The sequence below is a fragment of the Phoca vitulina genome, unplaced genomic scaffold (assembly GCF_004348235.1).
Source record: "Phoca vitulina isolate PV1807 unplaced genomic scaffold, GSC_HSeal_1.0 scaffold22, whole genome shotgun sequence".
NCBI classification, from domain to species: Eukaryota; Metazoa; Chordata; class Mammalia; order Carnivora; family Phocidae; genus Phoca; species Phoca vitulina.
In genome coordinates, this window is record NW_022589725.1 from 2,880,352 (window position 1) to 2,886,891 (window position 6,540).

The window sequence follows — 6,540 nt, forward strand, 5'->3', positions numbered from 1 at the left end:
TTTTTTTCATTTTTTATATTAAGGTATACATTTCCATATTCTAAAACTTAACTCCCTTTAATGTACGTACAGTTCTGCAAGTTTGGGCAAGTAACGGCCATGTAACCACCACCAGAGTCAAGATACAGAACGTTTCCATGACCCAAGCCCTGTCCGCTAGGCCCCTTTGTATTGAACCCTCCATCCCTGCCCCTGCCCCTGGCAACCACAGTACCTGACCCTAGAATTTTGTCTTTTCCAGAATATCATATAGATGGAATCCTATTGCGTGTAGCTTTGGGGTCTAACATCTCACACTCAGAATGATGCCTTTGAGATCCAGTTTGCTCAGATCAGCAGTTTGCTCCTTGTTCTTGCTGAGCAATATTCCCACTTGGCTTTTAAATTATATCTATGCTTATGACTTGGACATCTTCTCTCCAGCCCAACTTTGCCCTGAGCTCTGGGCTTGTATAACCAATGATTTCTTGGATGTTTCATGGGCATCTCAAACCAAACATCCCCAACAGAACTCTGCTTTCAAACCCAGATCTACAGCCTCCAAATCTATGGTTTCCAAGATCTATAGCCCCCAAATCTATAGTTCCCCAAATCTACAGATGCTCAAATCTACAACTCCCTAAATCTATTATTCCCCCAAATCTATAGCCCCTGAAATGTATAGGCCCCAAATCTAGAGCTCCCCAAATCTACAGCCCCCCTCAAATCTGTGGCTCCTCAAATCTACAACTCCCCAAATCTTAGACCCCCAAATCTGTAGCCCCCAACTCTACAGCTACCCAAATCAGCAGCTCCCCCAAATCTGCAGCCCCCCAGTCTTCCTCATTTCAATAACCAGGACCACGGGTCCCCCAGCTACCTCCCTTCTTTCCTTCACACATCCCACCCATTAACAACCTCTTGGCAGCACCACTTCCCCGAATCCCAATCTGGCCATCTTGCCCCTTCCACCACCTGTATTCATCTTCAGTGCCCCGTAACACATTATTCCAGACTTAGTGGCTTGAAACAATAGTCATATCTCAGTGTCCAGTCAGAAGTCGGGGCATGGTGTGACGGGGTCCTCTGTCTGCGGTCTTACAAGATTGCCTCCCTACCTGGGCTGGGCTGCGTCCCTACCTGAAGGCTCCGGGGAAGAATCCACTTCCAGGCTCATTCAGGTTGTTGCCTGGATTTGGTTCCTCATGGCTGTAGGATTGAGATCACCGTTTCCCAGCTGGCTGTCAGCTGGGGGTCGCTCTCCGTCTCTAGAGTCTGCCTGCATTCCCTGCCATGGGGCCTCTTCCATCTTCAAGGCGGGCATGGAGACTCTCCCCTCCCTCGAATCCTCTCATGCTTCTCATTTCATTTGCCAGGAAGAGAGCAGCTCCTGTGAAGGGCTCGGCTGTTTAGGGCAGGCCCACCAAGGATGATCTCCCCATCACAAAATCACCTGGTTGGGACCTTCATTACCTCTGCAGAACCCTTCACAGCAGCACCCAGATTAGTGTCTGATTGAATAATTGAGAGATGGTGTGTATAGACCAGGGGGCAGGAGTCTTGGGGTCCCCTTCGAATGCTGCCTACGCCCCCCCTTGTCCCAGCTATCATCCTCTCTTCCCTGGACCACTGCACACACCACCTCTGGGCTTTGCTGCTCCTACTCCTGTTCCATGTTGTCTGTTCTCCACCCAGCAGAGAGTGACCTTTTAAGAGCAGAGATTGCATCACCTCCCTATTTAAAAACTTCGAAGAGCTTCCCATTGTACCTAAAATAAAATCTGAGATCTTTCTCATGGCCTGGAAGGCCCCGCCTGGCCCTGCCCCTCCCCCACTCAGACTTCCTCTCGTCTCCAGCCACACTGACCTTCTTGCTCATCCTATAGTGCTCAGCTGCGTCCCACCTGAGTTTTATGCCCGCAGTCCCTCCACCTGGTGGGCCTTCCCCACCCGTCCCGAGCTCTGCGCGGCTGGCCCCTTCTCCTCCTCCGGATCTCGGTCCGGATCCCCCCTTCAGCCTGATGCAATCCCATCCCCAGTCCTTTCAAATTACCCTGTTTTGTGATCTCTTTTATACTCACACTTTCACGTTACCTTGTTTTACTTTTAAAGAATTTGGCTCTTTCTCTGACAGTCTGACACTCGACTCTCCGAAATCACCTTCATCTATTTATTCACTGAAACACTGTCTGCCTGCTCCCCCCAGAAAGGTAACTTCACCTGCTCACCTGCGCACAGCACCCACTCACTGTGTGTTGAGTGAGGGAACGCATGGATGTGCGATGTTTTGGACTGATGCCCTCCCCTCCATCTCTGCCACCACCATCTGTCACCTGGGCACGCCCATCTTCACCGCTCTCCCTGCTCACATTTGCACCTCCTCCAGAGTGTCCTCCATGAAGCTGCCAGAATGATCCTTTAAAAATACACATCTTGGGGGTGCCTGGGTGGCTCAGTTGGTTAAGCGTCCAACTCTTGATTTCTGCTCCGGTCATGATCTCAGGGCTGTGGGACTGAGCCCCACGTTGGGCTCCGCACTGGGGGTAAAGTCTGCTTGTCCCTCTCCCTCTGCTCCTCCTCTCCCGCCCCCCCCCCCCCCCCCCGCTCTCTCTCTCTCAAATATATAAATAAATAAAATCTTCTAAAAATATACAGATCTGGCCACAGCCTTGCCCTGATTGCAAATCTCCAGTGGTTTCCTGTTTCCCCAAAAGAAATTCCATTTGCCCAGCGTTTGAGGTCCTTACCACCTGGCGGGGATGAGTCACGATAGCACGCTTCCAGGTGTGGGATGAGGACCCCAGTGGCATGCTGAGTGATTTTAGGGATACATAGGGACAACATTAGGTGGCGTGTGCAATGATTGTGGGGTGGGAAACTGGTCCCTGTCCTTCCTCCCACCCACGGGTTGCGCTTCCTGCTGCTTGCCCTGACTTCTAGCTCCACTCTCTCTCCTCAAACTTGAGTGCGCTTCTGTCTTTTCTCTGCCTTCCTATCCCCTGAATCCTTCTCCTGCAAGAGCACACCATCCCTTTCCTGACCACAGCAATCACCCCCTCAAACTACCATCTCACTGCCTGTCTCTTTCACTCCTTTGGCTCTTAATATTCAACTGCTTTGTTTTTTCCCGCTACAAAGGAAAATGGTAAGGCCCGAGAAGGAGACACCTTGTGATACTGCTTCATCATAACCCCCAGGATTCTTTGGCATGAGGCTTTGCCCGTTGACTGTTTCTGTGCCCACCATCCAGTGACCCAGTCATCGACATCCTCCTCGATCATGGCGGCCCCTGGTGTCAGACAAGTGGCAGTTTGAATCTCAGCTGTCACATCAGTTACGGACCTTGGGCAAGTCCCTTCCTCATTTATAAAATAGAACAACAAGGTGCCCAACTCAAGGGGGTTATCATGAGGATCAAATTCTGTCCAGCAAAGTCTGGCAAAGAGGAAGAAGTCAAATGTTGTCCTTGGAATCAGGATTTGGTTTTTAGTTGCACTATCATCAAACAGCTGTTTGGGATCCTGGGATTCTGGTCTCTTAGATCACATCTTGGAATTTACATATGACATTCCAATTCGAGAAATGTAGATCAAAGGTGATCTGGGTTCTGTGAAAGAGGAAGTAGGGCATCCCCACCAATTTGGGGTGATGGGTCAATCACACTGCATGGAATTCTCTATGGATCCTCATGCAGCCTATCACCTCCACTTCTCATCCCCACTCTGAGCAATGGGGTGCCATTTAGAATAATGGGATAAAAAGCTTTGAGCATCATGGCTTTGGAAGCCACCTTTGTAGGTGGGGGAGGGGTAGTTCCCAGTTCTCAGTGAGGCTACAGGGGTTGGTAGAAGCAGCATGGATTCAAGTTCTGGCTCAATGGCTCCCTAGCTATGCGCCTTAGGACAAGTTCCTTCGCCTCTCTGAATCTTGGTTTCATCCACTCTAACCTGGGGATGATGGGATCTGCTGTTTGTCACCCAAGCTGATGTTTTGCAACTGAAATGGAAATCAAACTGGAAGCTCTGGCCGCCCACGCTGAGATCTGAGATAAACTGGGGCAAAGGGCTGATGAGGTGGAAGAGCCAAGGCCAGAGGGATTTATGGCAGCCCAGGGTTTATGGTTTTGATATGGATTTATTAAGCCGGGTCTAGGACTGCAGTAGCCTCCTCTGGCCCCCAGCCCCCACGTCCATGCTGGTAGCCGCATGGACAAGGCTTGTGTTGCAACGCAAGGCAAAATATTTCCTGGAGCTCAGGAGGGGAGGGAAGGGACAGGGGGAAGCAGGAGTGGCCTCGGGGATCTGCAGGCAGTTAACGGGTGCCCTTGAGGCTGGAGAACTTGATGATTAGCTTCTCATTAGAAAGGGTCTGGATGGAGGGTTCACACTGAGCCCCTGGTGGTGGGCACCTCATACCCAAAAGCTCTTACAGATACTCTGGTCTCATTCATTTTAATCCTGACAACACTCCCAGAGGAAGGCACCATTCCCAGTTTACAGATGAGGCTCAGAGAAGTGGAGTTACACTGATCGGTGACTCCCAGGCCAGAACCGTTGTCACCTCCCTTGGGGAAGCTGAAAGGGTCGCTCTGGTGTTCCCACACCTGGGCATCCGGAGTCTAGCCTCCCAGCAAGCCCTCTCCCCCCATCACTGAATGCCGTGGTGCGCTGGTGACATGTAGCAACTTGCTCCCCAGGGGCAAAGCCTTGGTCTGTAGCTCTCGCCCACTCTTGCCCCACTGTCACCATCAGTACCCCACTGCCAAACATGAAGTTGGGAAGAGAAGCTAACAACTGGCTCTCTAGCGCATACCCCTGAGTGAATATGAGGTTGGGGTGTGTGGTGGCCACGGCACGAGCCCACCTACCTAGTTTATCAGGGGGAAAGGACCAAGGTGGCAACAGACCTAGCTAGAAATTCTCGAGTGCATCCTTGCCTTTATTCTTTTTTAAAACAACACTTGCCTTTATGAAATGTCCCCATGCCTCCTCATCCCCTATGGCCGGCCGTTGGCCCAGGTCCCTGGCAATGACCCAAAATCGGGCTCCATCTTGGACCCTGTTGCCATCCTCCCAGATCTTTCCATCGCTCTCCAACCACATCTCTCCCCTTTCGAGAAGGAGGGTTGACTTTCACTCTCTCTACATAGTGAGCGCTTGGAATCAGGGGTCAGGTTTAGAGTCCCACTTCTGCCTCTACCCTGAGCCTCAGTTTTCTCAGCTCTAAAAGGTGAAGGGGGACAAGGATAATAATGTCTAACTTGCTTACCTCTTGATGCAAGATTAGAAAGCAATAGTGTATATAAAAGCATTTTGCAGAGCATAAAAGACTATCTGGCTATTCTCATTCTTGTTTCTAACACTTGACAAGGAAGAAAGGACACCCATCCAAGGACTTAGAAAACATATGTGCCATTTATTTTGCTTTATAAACTTTTGTTAAAACACACAAGAGTAAGAAATGGTTTTTTTGCTTCTTTGCCCCATTGGGCGGCAGTGACGGGCTCAGGGGTCCACACAGGAGCTGGTGGTATTCACACCCACAGGAAGCAGAATCGCTTGGTGTGAATTTCACAATTCATCCCAGTCAGGGAAAATCACAGAACAATTTGGCAAAAGTAATTGGCTTGGTCATCACACAAAGTCCAAGAGCATACACCTCCAACCCTCTCCTCTGTCCGTGCTGCAGGGAGTCATGTGGATTCTGGAAGCTCCTGAGAGCTGCCCAGAGAAAAGGATATCTCAGGGGAGGAACTGGAGGGTCCATGCTTGCCCTCCCAACCCTTGTTTAGTTCTCCAGATTTTATATTTTAGGACCAGAACTCAGGTGGCAAAGAGAGAGAGAGAGAGAGATTTTCCAATGCCATATCCTCAGAATCAGAAAAGTAAACTGCTCTGTTTTGGGCTTCCTGCCTTGCAATAAAATTATTAAAATGGAATGGATTTCTCCTCCTGGAAGGGTTAATTTGGGGCTGAGGACTGAGCCCCTGACCCAGAAGATTGCTACTGTTAAAAGCCCCTGCTGGCTTACTCCATCCTGTGGAAAATTCTTATCTCAACTTCGCTCCCATGACCGAGGCCTGAGCAGCACTGGGGGCTGGAGGAGCAAAGAGTGGGAATGACCACAATGACAGAAAGATTCTGGCTTCCCCACCTTACCCCAGACGAGCCTGGGTTCCCTGACTGGGATTTCTGGGGACTCAGAATGAGGGATGGCTGGGAAGGCTTGAGAGCTCTGAGCATGGGACAGTCTCTCCTGGGACTGGGGACTTAGCTTGGTGGCACGGGCAGGCTGCTCCTGGGACCACAGGAGATGTAGAGGTTTCTCTTGGACATACTGCCCTCAAACGCCCCATGCCTCTGCCACAAAAAGCAATCACTAATGGTGGAATTTGGGGGCACTGCGGTCCTGCCTCCGTCCACTCAGAACAGTCAGCCTGGGGTGGGGATAGGTGGCCAGGCTAACTGTTCACTCTCCTACCTAAGCACAGCTCCAGCCCCACAACACATCTCTTTTGTTCCCAATGGCTAGTAGCACTTTCCAGAATTTTCCCAAAGCCAC